At 36.0% G+C, this 20307-nt stretch overlaps 1 pseudogene; it reads left to right on the top strand.

Moving 5' to 3' along the window:
• Window positions 1–14822: 14822 nt before the first annotated feature.
• On the top strand, window positions 14823–18523 carry LOC138326938 (uncharacterized; annotated as a pseudogene).
• Window positions 18524–20307: the final 1784 nt, after the last annotated feature.

The following is a 20307-nucleotide window of genomic DNA, read 5'->3' as shown; positions in this document are numbered from 1 at the left end:
CTACATTTTGCGACGATGTACAGCATCATCAGAACTGTTTTAGACTTTACGTTGGAATTCTTGCGTGCGTGTTATATAGCTGACCAACTTCGCTAGCCAAGGGTATAAGCCGCTTATACCCTTGGCTAGCGAAGTTGATAGCTGACCAGTAAATAAATAACAAACATCACTTGGAAATTACTTTCCTAGTGGTAAAATTGTATACTGTTATTTATTGTTATAATTTTGGCTCAACTTTATCATATTGCTTTTACATTAGAAAAACAAAGGGGTACAAATGTATACATGTGTGTACATGTTTGTACACGTGTACATGTGTAGATACTCGTGGTGGCAATCATGCAGCTTCACTGTTACCTTATATTTATTACTAAGCTGTATTTTGTTATGTTTTTCGATTGAGACCCTAAATTGGAGTAAATCCCAACATTAAGTTACATGCAGTTTATAATATGTGCATTTTATGAGAAACATATCGATACATGTTCAGAAATATGACATATATTTCTGGTTTAATTAAACTGTAATAAAAGAAAAACTAACTATAAGTCTTTTCATAGAAATGTGCAATGCATTTTCATTGTAACGATGAAAGTCAGTTAACCTCGACCTTTACAGCTAACTACATGCATTGTCTGTAAACAAAAAATCGATTGTCTGTAAACAAAAAATCGATGTCGATGTTGCTAAAAATAGACTCACCGTTATAAACATCTCCCGATACGTGTTCAGGTTAACCAGAAATACAAATACTTAAACGTAATGCATAACATATCGGAATAGTTCGGCTTATATGTTGAATTAATGGATTTCTAAATGTCTTATAATTATTAACCTAAATCCTCGAGTCTTCAAATAATTCCGTTATATCATCAAAAATTCCACACAATGTTCTATTTTTAGACTTATCGCGATCGATAAATAGATGGATATATACATTGTTTGTGTAATACACAAATAAAACAATTGAGAAATAATAGGAGATCTTTGTACACGGTACCTCACATTAATTAGTGGGCTGGAGGAAACGTTTGACTTTTCTGTTTCAGTGGGTGTGGATTTGACTGAAAAATATGGGGTATAAATATAGCACACCGGGTATACCCTATAGCGCAATGTTTACAAATCTAAAGTAGGTATATTGCACAAGTGTATTTCTACACCCTCAATACATCAGGAATTACTATAACTGCCATAATATCCACGTCAGTTATAGTAACCCCTGGAGTATCGAGGGTGGTATTTGTATAAGTAAAAGGAAAATAATCATATTGAACAAATCCAGAAACAACCTTTACAATGAAAAGCCTATAATTCACTTTCAAATAAAAAAAACATCGATAAAACCAAACGCAAAACCAGTTATTTTCGATCGAGAAACCAAACCTACAAATTGCAATATTTTTAAGTATTTTTAAAATGATTAACCGATGGGCCACTATATGGTTATTGTAGCTCAAAACACTTCTAGACATATAGTGGTGTCGTGAAAGCGCATACGTAGTAAATGGGTATATTCGTTCTAAATGACCGTTAGCTAATTACATGTCATGTATATACATTTGTAATGTTAAAAATGACAGTGCCATGTCTTCGGAAAAGTTGTTTATTCAAACAGAATTTTCTTAGTCAAAATAGTCTTATCACTAGCTGTCAGTCACACCAGGTGACTAAAAAAGCAGTCGTTATATCTAACGATTTTGTCAAAGCTTTAGATCCGGAAATTCCAGAAATAGTATGGACTGAAGAAGGCCCTATAGTGGCTGAATATATATTCCATAGAAATGATTTTTGATTTTACTTTGAATTTATTTTTGCCTATTATTTCGGATTATTAATATGCTACATGTAGATTTATACCGTTTCACCTCATTACGAGAAATAGTTTGTGACATTAGAAAGACATTTGACCGCGGTTGACATCAAGCTTTTGGCTTTCTTTCCAAACTTCAAAATTTGGTATGTGCGGAAAGCTTAATTTTATATAGCATGGTTTGAAAATTATCTATATGGACAAGAGAGTATTTTGAACAATATAATAGCAGCTCTAATTTGGTATCCATTCATGCTGGAACACATCAAGGTTAAAGTTTCAAATTAAAAATCCCGACAACACATATATTTCTCATTTACTTTTACAAGGCTATTAGGCCTAATAATTTCTAAGAGAAATTGACTCGACATCAGGGAAATCGGGTTATTGAAAATAGTTATCATGGTTTTTAGTCCGTGACCATGAAAAGGTTCCATTTAACGAGAAGGAATTACGTCAAAACGAAAACACAGGGACCTGGCACGATTTTATATTACAGTATCAAGGGTATGAACTCGGCGGTCGAGAAAAACGGACCTATTTTTTTAAAACCGTGATTATTTTAATAAGTGGGTTCTATACAGCATTGACGGATATCTTGCCTTAAAGAGAAATAATTTATCTTTCCATTGAGTGCTTAATGAACAAAATTGGCAAAGTATTGACGAAGTTATGGCTTGATGAATCGGGAAATTTACGAAAAATATGCTAGGTAGACATTTACTGTCCGGTCGAAATGTCGTCTCGGCTCTAATGGGTACCTCAAAAACCAAGCCAAAATCACAAAATCTACGCTTATCGTGGTAAACAGTACCCATAACTGTGTTCATCCACAATCTTCTTTGGAGGTGTCATGACCCGTACTTTGTAGAAACTCCATTTAAACAATATATATATGTATACTATTGGTTAAAAATTTTCGTGCCAGGTCCCTGTGAACGAAAATACGAAGAATCCTGAATGGTACCCATCTGTGAAATACATCTCCCACACACTGCCTAAATGTTCCTTTACAAAACTCGTGATCATTGGCCACTCATTTCCTTCCTGAGGGGTTCGATGAAATCGTGACCTCGTCAATAATGTTATTTTCCGGCTTCCGTGAACAGTTGGTACGCATATATTTAACAAATCAGCATGTGCATACTTTCAAACTTTTAATTCCTTCACGTGATAAAGCGTCAGGTTTCCTTGTATATTATGTATATTATCGTCGATACATAATACATGTTTCCTTCTGACGAAAATACCCGATACGTTAAACAAACAATAAAAGTGGGCGTATTTTTCCCGCTGAAACGTAAAAAGATTTTTAAGATTTTCGGTGGTAATCTCTTTGACATGATTTAAGAGAATTTCCTCATAATTACTCAGCTATCTACTTCGTTTTTAGTATTCATCAGTTTTTACTAAATACAGAATAAAAAAACTGTCATAGCCAACACTCTGATCCATCGAGACGAGAGGCTAAGAAAGAACGAACGAAAGAAAGGATACAAAAGGCCAACTTCCACCTTATTCCAACTTTACAAAGGGAACCAGAAAAATGATCTCACTGCTCTTATTGGCAACAGGAAGGGATAGTGGTAATCCTAGATGCGTGGGAAATTGCTCCGCTACAGGACCATACAAAACCAATAGCCCAATAACCATAAGGTCAATGTCATTAAAGGCGCACAAAACATGTCTTTTGTCGAAAATTCCCCAATCATTTCTGTCTACTGTGTACTAATTGTTTGCAAACAACCATGATGGAGTACTCAAAACAATATTCCTCATCGATTTCCATTGTATAACAGTGGAAATGCCAAATCAATTACCAATAAGTCCAATAACTGGCAAGAATTGATGAGCGTGGGAACTGTCAACAAGTTAGATACTAAGCATTCACCAACACAAACTATGTATGAACGAACAAAGGAACATAACACCTGATCTACAAAATGCACACATGTAGATAGGGAAAACTGTGAAGATGTCTGCCAATGTTAATACTCCCTGGCAATTATCACGGGAGGAAAACATGGAATAGGTGTCCAAGTGTTTATCTGTTTTAAACAGGAGGAGGAAATTATTCAGCCACCGAAAAACAATTCAAAAACATCAAAAATTTACTACTCATAATTGGGATTACTATACACCACTACCTAATAATTCTTGAATTGGATATACTCTTTTCTATAGAAAAAAACACTGGAATCTATGTATGCATGTATGATATCTCCAAATAGTTTACACCGTTACCTTTCCGACTAAGCTTTGCTATCATCTTTGTCGTGTACTCGTCATACATCCGGAAAGTAGGGAATCGAGGGAACGGGAACCATTATTTATATTACCTAAATAATCTGAATGACACATGAACACATTATTTAAGGTTCACCTTTGTATAGATTTATGTCAAAAGTGAGTTCATGCTACAAATACCAGTGGGACATCACTTCATATATGTTGTATCTATAGGTGCCAGTATAGATATGAAAACAACATGCTTCTGAAACAGATATTGTTGATGGGATAGAACACAAACAAACAAGCACACCACCCCATATATTGCTCTGTTAGGAGATTTTAATTACATGGAAATTATATTGGGATCTTATTCAAATTTTCATTGGCAGGTTCCGAAACACACCCCGCAAGTATAAATTTCTTTGTAACTATTTGGTACTAATTCCTGTCATTCAAAAAAACACATCTAAGGACAAACATCAAGGACTTCGGGAAGAGAACCAAATCCATTCGTCTACTTGACTTAATATTCACAATTGAGGGTGGGAAATGATACGATGATCATCAGGTTCATAGGTCGCTGTATTGGCACAAAAGCGACCATCGTGGGTTATTCAAATATTTAAACAGATATTACTACACCAATCCGCGGTAAACATAATATCTTCAATGTGAGGAAGACTAATTTACAAGAAGACGGAGGAAAACTTTTCTTACGAAGCTATCTACGGAAGATCTGTACCACCATTGAATGTGACTTCCTTAAATAATATAGATGGTATTGAGAACAGCCTGGACCGTACGGTTACTGAACTTCTCCAAACCATGTATAGAAAAATCATATACCAGAGTGATTGGGTTACAACAATACAGTCGACCGACACATTCCAGAAATGAACAAGGGATGCTCGATGGCAGCTATAGCATTGATAGACGATAAAATGGTACAATTTACCTTCAAGAGCAAGACTCCTGAGAACTTCTAAAGCCTACATATGCAGGCCTCGTTAACAATGCAACAAAAATCTTTTTATTAATGTCCTCAAATATAAGTACGAAGAGGTTTTTTATCTCGAAAATCAATTCATATCCGAAAACTTTTTTTGGTTACCGTGTCCGATCCAATTACCAAGAACTAAATATACAGTATAGGGGTATTATCACGAAGCCGGAGTACGGAACAATTACAACAATTTAACCGTTAAGAATATGCGAATGTACTGAACACTTTTCTTTGCCACTGTGTCACTTCGTTTATGTCGGGGGATCTACCTTTGCCCAGTGGGTATCCAAAGATCATGTCATATCTGCCGTATTAATCGACGGATATCTTCATAAGCGATAAGAAAACTGTCTTCAAAGCATATTAAAAGAATTTTAACACACCTATAAATCTTATGAACCAGATATTTCTACACCCCCATTTTATTTTGTGTAAAACTGATGATGGTCATCAATTAACCTCTTTCCTTAATTTACAGGAAAATCACTCGATGAATCAAACATGTACGAATAAGATTGGAATCAGTGCTTTTAGTATTAAACCACAATTTCAATAAGGTGCAATTAAAAAGAAGCTTATAATTAATGGCCCATCAGCCTCTATAAAATCCTCGCTACCTTCAAAAATTATGCAAAACGATATTTATCAGGAGATATTTTCATGGAGCATATGGACAACCAACAGATCTTATTTTTCTTCACTCACCTGCATGGGTTTTGGCCAGAGTAGATCCTGCATTACACAGACTATTAGAAAAAACTCTTGTAACGTTTGGTGGTATTGTGGATAGGAAAGTAACTTTCGAACAGTGTTATATTTAGTCTTTTAGGTAAAGCGTTTTTGACCAGGTTTCCACAACAGTATTCTTATCCACAAATTGAGAAGCTACCATGTATTGGATGGGAAAATTCTAGGTTGGATAACTACTGCATTCTGGACCTCTCTAATGTGGCAAAAGTGTCGAGGGTCACATGGTCAACTATCGCACAGAAACACCCTGACACAAGTGTGCGTTACCAACCATGGTGTGTGTGCTGGGGACTATCATATTCCTAATTTTACCGTTAACGATGTATGCCAGTTATGTTGGACTGTCACAATAAAAGCTATTTGCAGATGAACTTAAACTATCAGCATAAAATCACATTCAGATTATGACACGTTGTAAGCTGCAAGAATAATATCTCACAAAATGTGTGAGTCCTGGACGTCTGTACATTGTTTACTAGAGGCTAAACCACTAGACAAATGTTATTTCTTGGGAAATTGGAAACAATCTGGGAAACCACATTTACACCCTTACAAATCTAGTGCATCACGATACTATCTCTCCGTGTAACAATGAAAAGGATCTTGGGTGTCTATATAGACAACCAATATCAAATTCACAGCACCATGTAATGCAGCAGCATTTTTAAGCGATATAGGTTGTAGGGAATAGTGTTCCGCACCTTCTCAAGATATGAGTCCGAACTGGTTTATTACTTTTACATTACTTGTATTCGTCCCCTCGTTTGGAGATTTCAGCAACTAAAATCTGGTCTCCAATGTTGACACGTGAATAAAAAATTTACACTAGAAAAAACGTACACAAACGAAGAGCAAACTAACAAGGATACCATCAATTTAAAATTCTTATATCGTTTTCAGGAGCGTTTTCAAGCAACTCACTCCACCACAGGTTCAACTAAACTCGGGCGGCCAATATCATACCAAGTGTTTGAATATAGAAACAACACTGGGGCAGATGTGATTTAAGTCTCCTTAAAACAAGATGCTAAAAACAAAATAGAACATTCTGGATCAAAACAATTAATGTTCAGCAGACTAGAACTAACGGGTTATTAAGCAACTAGTGGACTCTCGTAAAATAATCTATCTTCTTCAAAACGATTTAAGCTAAACACAACCCGTAAACTAAAAACTCAACCGCGAAATTTCTTCCGAGTTATCAGCGTAATATTAATCACAATGGAACTCGCCTTCAGAGGAAGTGGTATACATCACAAACGCTTTATTTGCTTAAAATTCCTGACTGAACAATTGTGGGTCAACCACACCCAATACCAATTTCGTCAACGTTCTACTTGTGTGTTAGTCATCCGAACTGTTGTGTGGTAGTGGTTGTTGTATATGTTAATAATCTAACCAATAACATTTAAATGGAGGTAGGTCATTTTCAACACCCAAATAGGGTCACCATGATGTTCACGTAGATGTTACTTAATCATTATTTACAGGATCTAACGATCGATTTTACAAGTGTCAATTTTTCGACTCCTTTTAATGCAACCGGATGTTTAATAATTAGTACAACAGTATGTATGTACTTACCAGTTGAAGAAAGCATCAACGTACATCAAACAAGCCCAGAAGCTTGTATGCAAAGATGTCATTAAAACACTACAGAAATAAGACATATTGGCTCCAGTAGTTAAAACTTGTCTTCATTCTCTGCCAGAATTAAATCCAATCCACACCAGCAACACGTCTCTGTTCACACTGGAAACAGTTTACTCCAAACCATGATCTCTTCATAACTTCTATAGGCTCCATTTCGCTAACAGGTCAAACACTTAATCACCTCTTTAAGGAGTAACTGAAAATTAAAAACAAGTAACATCATTCACACAACAACAAACAAGATAGCCTAAACAATACCTAACAGATGTGGACCTACTTACATAAAAAAATTTGTTTACAGTGACGTCCCTAATCACGGAACAGAATTTCCGCCTACAGGCAAATGCAAAACGAGAACACGTGGTAAACATCGATAATTGACCCCTGAACCTAGAAACTTACTTTTAAACATAAATTAAAAACCCAAATGTACAACAAATATGTATATTTATGTAAAACTAAACAATACATAAATACGTAAATTTTTAAAAAGTGAAAAGTTAAAAGATATGGAGCATATTCGAAAAGACGGAAATTCACCATGGATCAACACGTGGTGCAGACTGCATTATAATATTTGTCGGAAAATAAATACCCATTTAGAACACATTAATACCATTTTTTATAAAATTACATAACATTAGACAAACCGCTCCTTTCAAAGAGTACCTACCTTTAATACTGCTTAACAATCCACCTCAAAATCAGATGAAAAAAAACGTGAAACAACCTTGTTGACTGACACATGCCGAACGATATACCGGAAAGTAAGACACTGAAGAAGATAATTTGTTTTTCTGATTTCTCCTGTTTGAAAGAACCGAAACGACTGCGGACCACTGATTTTTTTTCACATATAAGCCTCTTTTTCTTCATATATTTGCCAATGCACCACAAATTCTAAGATATTCAATATATCATACTGTAAGTTTTGCACATTTTTTTTTTCTTTCAAAATAGCCAGCCTATAACTTCTAAATTTTCTGAAAGGTTTTTCCCTTTCTATACTCAGGATAATGTCTTTATGACTTTATATTTTTAACTACACCAAAATGTCCTTCAAGTAATGAATTATAAGTGTGTCCCGGCTCCTGTAATTATTTCTCATTATTATTATATAAATATCCTTCAAATAATGATTTTATGTCCTTCTAAATTTATCATCATTATTATTATTTAATTACACAAACAATCCAATTTACTATGCAGTATTACTGTAACAATAAGTATTGTTATTATGTGTGAATGTTGAATATAGCTGTATGAAAGTGGTGTAAGTTAAGGTGAATATGGTGTTCCTTATGAGTAAATGTGTTTGGGGTTTTCCCGGAATATAAGAATAAAACGGAATGAAAGTCTCCCTTCTGACTATTTTATGTAAGAGTTGTCTCCCTTGATATATTCTAAACTGTTGTGGAAATTAATTAAATTAACTTCATTGAATATAATTTTTTTGAGTGGATGAGACGAAGGATTGAAATGTATGCAAGCGCAAATTCTTAATACATCTGTTATTAGGTAAGAGAGAAGAGTGAAATAAATTTGATCTAAAATATAACAAATATGGAAATTGAATGAGAGCCCTAGATATGCGAATGGGAAATGTATTGTTATTTAAAGGTATTACTGAATACAATAGTATTTTTGAAAAAAAAAAACGTTTCTAGACACATCTTGTGCAGTAAATTAGTAGCTGTGGATTTCAATAAACTAAACTTAGATGTGACAGATACACAATAATTTATGATCTGCCTGTTACCAAGTGACTTCGTCAATCTTACTATGTAATATAAAGTGGGATGTGACCTAGAGCACACGCGGGCAAATGTTAAAACTTTGAAAGTTTAAAAAAATAAGAGTCTGAATTGAACATAATAAGGATCCTATGAATCGACAGATGATTGTTTATATACATATATATGTTCATAAATATACACACATGTGTCGTGATTATGTAAAAAGTTATTATATACGACTTGTTTTGTGTAATTCTCATCGAAATTATTGTGATAAGTAATTGAAATAAGTTGCATATACGACATTTCAAATAAGATATGCTCTATTATATAGGAGATATACTATAACAAAACATGTTTAATCGATACCAAGTAATTATCATACGGGTGTCTTTGTTGTGAGTATGTTGTTTTGTCTATGATAGATATGTTACTAGGCACATATATCTATCGATGCAGAGTTTAGATTCGCTGAAGAGGATATATATTCTCAATATGTGTTATGGAAATAAATAGATATTGAATCTTAAGTCGAGACAGTCACAGTCATGAACGTTGACATAAATTTGTTAATACTATTTAAAATACATTGCTAGCAGGCAAACACTTTCCCGCACAGTAAATATTTTTTATATAAATAGCAATGTAAAGATGATTGCCTAACTCCAGTAGTACTATATGATGATGTAGTAGAATACAAAAAAAATATGTATCGCTTGCTATGCTCTGTCAATGGATTCGATATTTGACACTATGCAAAAGTTATCACAGTACACATTCCTTATCTGTACTTTTTCAAAAATTGACCTAGACCAGAAACTGACCGAGACGCAAAGGTTCTTTTAGGAACACTAAGACACTGAATAAATGTGAAACACATTCATTCTTGACAATTATCATAATTAGTCGTTGTAACATTTAGTGGTTGTAGTCTTTGACCTTCTTATAACACTTACTCAAACTCAAAACCGTTTGGTTTATTTTTCTTATTCCAGAAAATTGATTTACCATAAGAGCTTAGCTACTCCTACACCTGTCTAACTCTTATAGTTCAGGAAAACGTGATCAGATCTAGTTATGCTTTTTATATATAAAACCTTCCAGTCAGAAAAGCCAAAATATACGCGCAAGATAGTCAACTCAATTTTCTTATATAGCTATAGATATTTGTGCGTTCTTGTCATTACAGATTGTGTACGCTCATCTAAAAATAAATAATTTCGTTACAATTGAAAAAAAAAAAAAAGTTGAGTGATGTTTGGAGAATCACACATCATAAATCATATTTACATCTACAGCGCAGAGAAACAGTACACAAATTCGGAGTTGTAACCAGTGTGTATAAGGCATTAGAAATGTCTGTCCATTTGAATGATTTTCACAGCCTAGTTCACCAAACCTGGTGGTTTTCAATAGATCACTGAAGAAAACATAGTGTTTTGGCCTAAAATAACTTTGGTCGTTAAATAATAATTTGATTATTTATAACATAAACATCACATCCTTTGTTTGTTTTGTAATTCATTTTTGACTATGTATTATCGGTGTTACTTGAGAGTTTTAATTTTGTTTGCAGAGACAGAAACAACTTCTAGACTAGAATTATAAAAAAATATCATAGCAATATTGATATTTACTCAAAAGACGAGATAACAACATCTTAATCCACACTATGATAGATGTCGAAAGTGATTAAAGGATTTGTGCCACGATTTTTTAACATTGTCATATTTCACGCTAAAATGAAGCGATTATACATTGTAAGACCGAGACACGCTCACTTGGGGCTTTCTGGTGACGGACAGCCGAGAGAACCGCCCCTCAGTATCAGCCTATCGAATATGCATATTTTCATTGCGATAACGAGGCTAATTCGGTGCGTGACGTCATCGACGGACAACCCTAAGCGAGGCGAGGAAGCTTATGACTATAATTTACATACAGCGACACGCCTAATTTGTGATTTTCCACGCCTATTTCATCGACATTATGGGTCAACTTACGCTTTGCTGACCTTACAATAATTAGTATAATTACTACATGTTATACCATGGGGTACTGTGCCGCATTTGGTTGTAACAACAGGACAGCTACCCAGAGAAATACTCCATTGAGTTTTTTTCGATTTCCGAGGGAGAAGCCATACCGTCAAGCCTGGATAAACTACACCCGATGTGTATTCAAGCTGAAAGAGCATCACAGACTTTGCTCGGACCATTTTTCGCCAGCCAGTTATGCACGTAATCCTACGTCACTGTTTTCATTGGGGATGTCTTCGCCTTACAGGAAACCGCTGTTGAAGAAGGATGCTGTACCCGACATTCCACTCCCCATCCAAAATGGCGCTTCATGTGTGGAGGCTGATATCCCCGGGACCAGACTCCGTCTGCCTACTCGTCAAGTGCGTGGCGCATTTCAGAAACGAGCTAGAGCTGACGTAAGTTTCGAATATTTATTAATCACATTTACCGAGATGTTATTAGCCATTTCATTTATTATGAACAAATATTTACAGTCAGTGGTGAATTGATAGTATAAACCCTGTTGATTTCAACCAAAGGCTACTCAACTTTATTTCTCGATAGATTGAGTATGTCGCGCGCAATTTGGAGCCGCGTGGATGAATTTATGATGGTCCAAATCAGAAACTTTTGGTGTTTTCAGTAACCGAACGTACGTTCGATGAACATGTACATGTATCAAAATAGGTTTTAACACATATACATGTACGTGTGTAAATACAAATGTAGAAAAGTTACATTGTTTATGTTACTACGTACCTCTTTGACCAATGCTTCCGTGCGTATGATAAATAAACAATGTTGTACAATGTACAGTTTTGCAAATTCCGATGACGTCGCAATGTTTACATGTTGTGTTGTCTGTGAGTCTGTGTTGTTCTCTACCACATGTAGCCTAGATCTTCATTCTATTCGTATTTTTAACATCTTTGGTTGTACGCGAATGGATAAGATATGTCAGAACAACATCAGTATTTGAGGTGGATAAGTTTAACCAAAACGACCTAGCACGACAAAGCATTTTTGTTCACCTCGGCGGACAGACAAGTCCTGTACGTTATCTAGAATCTACTGTGAATCGGCGAGAGTAGGTACGTTTGGGTGTTTCGAAATATCAATGAAACGGAATCCTACAATTGTAGCTTTACAATACTTGTAATAGATACATCTAATATTTATTGAAGTGTTTGAAACAACAATATGAATATAGTTAACATTTTGAGAGCGGTACAGTAAACGTTTACAGTAGTGGGCCTACCTGTGTTTGTACATGTTCCTCGAAACGACGTCCGATACATTTGAAAATCTCCAAAATCCGGAAATAATGACATTTCGATTCCGCTTCGCGGTCCATTGATTCTAATTGATCCCTACTCAACTTTATCCTTCGAAATCCTTATTATCCGTAAATGAAAGGACTACGTTTACTATGCGGGTCAATGTGTACATAAAGAAAGGCTATAATTAGAGTCTACATTTCTACGATAGTGACATTTTTCTTTAATGCAAAGGACATTAATGAAAGGAATACATTTGTATTTTAATTTTCTGTTATAAAATGTTCTCAATAGATTTATCAGGTCATATTTTATTTCAATTACAATGTGTGTACCTAAATTAATTTCTATTTAAGGACTTTGACCTAAATCTATGTCCTAAATAAAAAAAAATTTATTAAAAATAAATAATTGTTTTGATTAATAAAACAATAATTTAAACAAAAAATGAAATTAATAAAAATAATGTGAATGCATCCGCCATGGCATTGTTTCTGAATGTATACAACTTATAATATAAATATAACCTCAAATAAATTTATTTTCCATTTAAATAAGACTACCCTAATAATCACTTAAATCAAAGCTAAAAGAAGAAGAAGAAAAAAAGTCAGATATGGTAATCTTTTAGAACTATTCAGCTTATTGTAACCTATGAAATACAGTATGTACATTAATATTATGAACCATGATTTTTATTTAAAACTTGAAGGTATATTATTTTAATAAGAAATGATAGTATATTGATTAATACGCGATTTTCAAACTAATAGGGGAATACTCAAAATAGTGCAATCTTTATAACTGAGTGTTCATTTCCATGTGAGATTTTATAAATGAGTCAAGGATGTTATATGATTAGCCAATACAAGCAAGAATTAAAACTTTGAGACAAGTTTCCAAAGATATAAGGCGAAGAAAAAAATAAAATGTTTGTTTAGGGTCACAAACTCATGTTCAATAAAGCATTTTACAAATATGTAACCTGAATATATGCAGATTTTTTATGGGAAAAGTAATTGGAGAACGAAAACTAGGGGAAAAATACAGATTTTCTTTAAACTTTGATTTTATTTTTGTCAATAAAACAAAAAGTTCTGGGTATGGGGGTAAAATTTAGAGAGGGTCGGAGGGCCGGCTATAGCGAAAAAAGCATTTTCTTTGGCCTTACTAAAAAGTCCAGGTCAAAGTATTTCATCGTCAAAGTATGCTGATTTCGTGATATTGGTTCATTAGCCCGCCCCCCCCCCCCCCCCGGGAACTTAATTAAACCTACCAAATACCAGGTCACTGTGACCTAATTTAGAACTTAAATTCCTCAATTTAAAAAAGAATTTAAATAAAGGTTTGTATTTTGTATAGACTCAAGCTCTCTCTTATATGAGGCACTAATAAGTATAAAGAACCCTACTTTGTATGTGACAGATGCAATTACATTAATATATTATGGGTGAAGTAACTGAATATCTGCTGGATTATGTCACTGTGGTTAAACAATACATTGTAGATGTGTTGAACGGACTCCTGTGACATGTACAACTACAATTCAAATTAACAGACCCCCATAAATTATCCCCCAACCCTTAACCCTCAAAATACAATTGCAAGTATCCTGGAATTATTCGGAGCTGTACATTTACCGCATAAAGCTGCATTATGTTTGGTCTGTCTCAACATAACCTGTGTATACTTTTACTACATTACCATTAAAATTAGATGACATGACTTTCTTGGTCATTTTGGGCTAACCAACAATTTCATAACTTGTATAAATGTAGAGTTCAGTTTAAAAAAATAAATACATTTTTCTGTACTCTGTGCAGTGATAATTCAATTTGCAAACAATTATACAATATGTAATGTGATATCAGATGTTACAGATGAATTCTAACAAAATATTGCTTTTTTTTAAAGGTCTTGTCAAGTGCAATGGATGAGTTTAGGGCTGAGACTGTCACAGACAGTGACATGATAGAACCTGAAGACATGGAAACACAGGATACCCCAATGCAAAAACACAATTGAGACCCAGACTGTAAATACCACCAGTAATAAGAAGCTACAGGTGAAGCTTTTACCCCCTCAGAGAACCCGCTGTATTCAGGTCAACACGCAAACGTCACCAGTCTACAGAACTTTTGGCACCCAGACTGACCCACAGATGCAGATAGATGTTTCGCCTGCAGGTGGTGTGGCCATGGAGGACAATTCATGTGAAAGTGATGATGAAGAAGATGACAACATAGATGGATACAGTGACTGCAGTTATGATCCTTATGAAGACCTTGAGTGCAGTGATGATGATGATGTTGAAGGTGAGGTCTGTGTAACAAGCTATCGCTTGGAAACAAATATAGCACCTGAGGTTGAAAAACAGTTCCTGGTTAGTGAGACAGCACTGGCAGAACTTCTCTCTTTATGTAGGAACTGTTCTGGGCGATGTACACCCATTGTGCAATTTAGTAGAGGAACTATGATAGTGACAAATTCTGTATGTAGCTGTGGATATTCATCTGTGTGGAAGAGTCAGCCTTGCCACAAGACATTGCCATGGAGCAATCTTTTGACTGCTGGAGCCATCATGACAAGCGGCACAGCAATGCATCAAAGGCCCTTCAGCTGTTCAACAATATGAACCTGCAGATGTTTAGTGCAAGGACTTACAACCGCCTGCAGAGTTTGTATGTTGTGCCTTCTGTTCAGATGACATGGGATTGTGAGCAAGCTAATCTCCCTGGAACAGTTGCAAGGAAAAGAAGTGATCCTTGGAGGGGATGCAAGATGTGACTCGCCCGGGTACTCCGCCAAATATGGCAGTTATACGCTTATTGACTTGGAGGGCAAACAAGGTTCTAGACACCAATCTAGTGAAGGTAATATTTTTAAGGCAACAAGCAAATTGTGTTAGCTATATAGGAAGGCATTACTCGTATCTTATACTGTAATATTGGTACTGTATATGATACGTTACTGGTGTTTATATATTTTGAATGTAACAATGAGTTAATTAGAATAACATGAAAACACAGTAGGAATATTTAATGAATTCCTTGCTTTTAGTCCTAACACTGGTGGTGTGTTGAGAATTTTGCAGTGTCAGAAAATAAATCTTTTCTATATAAAAGCCCGGGCCCAAATGCCGCTATATATAAGAATTTTTTTCTTACATAACTCCGTAACCTCAGTGAGATTTCCATAAAACTTTTGAAAATTTGAAGTGAAATAGTACTGTCTAACCATCTATTAATCATTTGTAGTGTAATGAAGTTCCGGGTTCAAATCATATGGAGCTGGAGGGACTCAAGAGAGGCCTCGCGTTCCTATCTCGGCATATAGATGTGAAGGCATTGGTCACTGATCGCCACTCCATGGTCAAGAAGTACATGAGAGAACAACACCCCGACAAGAAGCACTACTTTGATGTGTGGCATGTTGCAAAAGGTATGCACGATGAATACATATTTGCAAATAAATACATGTAAATATTATTAATTTCGTCATTTGGGATACGAAACAGAAAATTAGTCGACACGTGGTGTGATTAAGTAATATCCAGATTATTTTAATGTAGGTGTTACGCATCTTTCATTTGTTATGTATGTAAATATTACAAATACATCATTTGGATACGAAACGGAAAATTAGTCGACACGTGGTGTGACTAAGTAATATCCAGATTATTTTAATGTAGGTGTTAGGCATATTTCATCTTTCATGTATATGTGCTGTACATGTGTAGTTTCTGATACCATGCGCTCTGCATCACTGTATTTACAGCAATAACCCTTTTGCAGCTTGTCATATTTTGCATTTCTTAGACAAAAGTATTTAGGTATGTTTTTTTAAAGAAAATTGAAGATTTCAAGACCTCCTTGTTTTGATTATTTTAGGCATATCCAAGAAGTTGGAGGCTTCTTCGAAGAAAAAGCAAGGCAAAGAAATCAGGCCTTGGATCAAGGCGATCGTTAACCATCTTCACTGGGTATCAGCTTCCTGTGGTGGCGATGGTGACCTCGTTTCTGCAAAATGGCTGTCAGTGGTGAACCACATCAGCAACATCCATGAGGGCCACTCCGAGATGTATCCCGCCTGTGAGCATGGTGAAATGATCGAGGAAAGGCTTGGCTGAGAGAAGGTAAAGTTTTGCAGTTGTTTTAGTTTTTTATATAGTCACAGGTTGAAAGTGCTGATAGTTATGACAGGAAATTCATAAAGGCGACTTCATCACTTTTCAGATCATTAATTCAATATCTATGATCAGCAAGTAAATATAAATCCAATTCACTTTTGATAATAAAATGCTTTTCATATGAATTGAATTTCATTTTAAATACCGGTAACCATTACTAGTATAATCATTGACCGAACTTTTTGTGTACCTGAATCCAGCCAATATATATATATTTAAAAAACCCAGACCTTTGGATTTTTCTATAATAAAATTATATTATTCTATTAACAGGATCTGTGCCCTACAAGCTTATCAAGGAGGTTGTTGCCAGCAAATTTCTCATGAAGGATGTGCCCAAACTGTCACCAGTTCATCAAACTTACAGCCTGGAAGTGTTTCACTCCATAGTTAACCACTATGCCCCTAAAAGTACCCACTTCACTACGCAGCAATGAGTGCAAGGTACAGTAATAAACAGATGCATACAAACAAAATATATACAGCAAAACCTGAGTAATCCGACACCATGGGCATGGGGAAGTGACTCTTTTGGTCAAGATAGACAGGGTGTTGGAAAAGTGAGGTATTGTTGTTAATTACACTTGGTGTACTGGAATACGGTACATTGTCAAATTAGACAGGGGTGACAAAAAAGGCAGGTGTCTGATTAGACAGGTTTCACTGTATGTGTTTGTGTATCTCCAATACTAAACAAGGAAATATTTAATGGTCTTTACCTAAACATCCTCAGTTATCCAAACTCTGATATCTAATTGTACTTGTAAAATTTACAATAGGAAATATTGATAGAAACATTTGTAATATTTTTGTATATCATATATGTTTATGAGATTGCAAAAAAAATTGAAAGGGTTTATGTTGATTTTGAATGTGATAAAATACTTTTACAAGAAATATTTTTTATCACATTTTAGGAACTGTGTTGCTGTCCTGCATTATAATGAGAACAGCAACAGACCACAGGCAACTACTAAAGACGGCCAGTTGAAGTACACCACATCCTACCCGAAGGCAAAGAAAGGCACAGTAGCAGTTGTAAAACCATGCAAACCTCCACCGACATTTGGTAAATGTTATTTTTATTTTCATGCCTCAAATAGTCAATGACTAATGCAGATTTATTTGCTCTTAACAGATAATATCACTTGATCAGTGGCTTATAAGAAACTTTGGATTAACATTGAGTTTCTTGTCTATAACTATGTATGATGAGAATTCACAATGTAAAAAAGGCTCGGTTTGAATTAAAAAATTGTTAAAGATATTTTTGTATGTTGTCATGTAAATTATCTACACGACACGTACATAAATCAGAACGTTCCGTGGTTTTATAATTTATAACGAAGAGGGATGATTTGATATCCTTATAATAATAACAACATACTCAAACAATGGTTGCTTTTCAAATTAATGTATTTCTTTTCAGGATATGTTGAACTCATTCGACAAGCTATTGTGGACAGAAGGAAAAATGAGTGCTCGACCTATGCAGATGCTGCTGAGGATATCAAAGTTTTAAACAACCATCATCCTCCATCGGTTGCATCAACCTTTGAACGTGTCGACAAGAATGAGTTGATCAGACATCACAGGTCCCGTTTTCACCGGCCATAGTCATGACAACATAAAGATTTTCATTTAAAACACTAAACCACAACAGTAGCAAAGAACTACATCAATTCAGACTTGGGCATATCTGAATCCACAGTATTCCTCAGAAGGAAACATGTCTCTAATCTTCTGCACTACACAAGCTGGAAGGACTTTCCTGTTGTGGCGCCCCAAACGATGCCAAATCCACCTGACAAATCTTCTATAGGCAATATGTCTATATATCCTATAATAATGGACGATTGGTGTGTAAAAAATTGTGTTGAGTTATATCATGTTTGGTAATGAGTTTCATTTCATATACAGTAAGGTTCCATTCTTTAATATCAGGCTGGTACGGCTTTCCATCCAGATTTTGTCTTACATAGACGGTTCATCTATATAGGGTATGTGCCCAAGGGTTGGATTTCTGAGACAGAGCAAGCAAACATACATGACAGATATGCCCTTACCAGGGCATTGAGAGTTTTTGCTTCATTGTTGTTGTCAATATCGTGTTGGCAAGGCGTTTTTTGTTTTGAAAAAAAACCGCTTACTTGAGGAACCTTGTCGTTCCCGTTTGGTGACTGCCCCTTTGTATTTTGGTCTAACCTTTTTCGAGGGACTCTCTCTTCTATTCAGAAGGATTTGAAGGAGGCCTCGGTAACTTCTGCCCTTTGTTTGAAGATAATGCGTGAAGGCCAGTAACTCACAGGGGTCAGCGCCTCCTGATAAGAAGGCTGGAACTTCAGCTCCCCAGTCTGCTGTGCAGCCGAAATCGAAGCCTTAGTTGAAGGGCAACAAGAGAAAGGTTGATAAGGATAAAAGCCCTCCTGGGGGCAATAAGAAGAGCTCCTGACTCTTTCTCCCTTTCCTTTGTCGTTCCAGACGAAAGTTCTTTTCTGCAGGACTCCACTCCTCCAATTGTAGATTCTGGTACTTTGAGGATTAGATTTCAGGAGAGGAAACGAACTTCTGCATCCCAGAAGAATAGCTGTTTACATCTATTTAGACGATTCTTTCATGCTTCAGCTAGTGTGGTATTCTTTAGAATAGAGCACCCGTCTGGTCCTGAAACTTTTAATCAAAGTCGGCTTCATTCCTTCCAGGGAGAAGACCGAGGTTTCCCCTTCTGAAGACTTTGTCTTCCTGGGAAACTGTTTCCACACGGTTCAGAGTATTACCTTTCCACCGTAGGATAATAGAGAAGGCTAAAGATCTTGCTTTGACCTCCATCGGCTCGTCCCACGTCTAGGTTCCTTGATTTCTGGGTTACCTCAATGCTCTGGCAGATTTAGTCCCTCTAGGGAGACGTTATATCAGACCTCCCCAGATGTTCTTCCTTGCGAACTGGGTCCCTGTCATCAGGGAATTAGCTTCCTCTCAACCAGTCGGAGAAGGATTTATTCGGTGTTAAACTCTAAAAGACAATGTTCTATGGGGGATTCAGTTGTCCACGACAGCTTCCACAAATGACCTTGTTCACGGATGCGTCAATGAAAGGGCGGAGGGCTTACCTGGGTGGCCATCGCCAGTCCTTTGTGCCCTCGCTATCTGTTTTCACTGTTTTAGTCAAGCATCTTCCAGACAGGTTGACTGTTCTGGCGGATACTCTTTCAAGGCGCCGCCAGCCGGTTCTGTCAGAATGGAGCTAAATCCCTCGAACTTCGCGGGCATTTTTCAGATGTGGAAACAGGCCTTACATAGATCATTTCGCCAATTTCCTGAACAATCTAGTTGCCAACCTTTGTCTGTCCGGTGGTGATAGACCAAATAATTGTGGACGCACTATTTCTGGATTGGGACGGATGCATTCTTATGCTTTCCTTCCATATAACCAGGTATGCAGGGTTCTACATTAGCTTTGGGAGGATTATTGCTCTCTCCTTCTGATATTGCCCCTGTGGGTGAGACAACTCTGATTTCCGGAGCTCTTGTAGTTTTTGGTAGATGTTCCTCTAGTTCTCCCACCCAAACCAATATCCTGCGCGCCAGCACGGCCCAGGAGTATGCATTCAAGTCCCGAGAACATCCACCTTC

This window comes from Argopecten irradians, chromosome 7 (genome assembly GCF_041381155.1).
Source record: "Argopecten irradians isolate NY chromosome 7, Ai_NY, whole genome shotgun sequence".
Classification (NCBI taxonomy): Eukaryota; Metazoa; Mollusca; class Bivalvia; order Pectinida; family Pectinidae; genus Argopecten; species Argopecten irradians.
The sequence above is the reverse complement of the archived record's forward strand: the minus strand, read 5'-3'. Positions and strand labels throughout refer to the sequence as shown.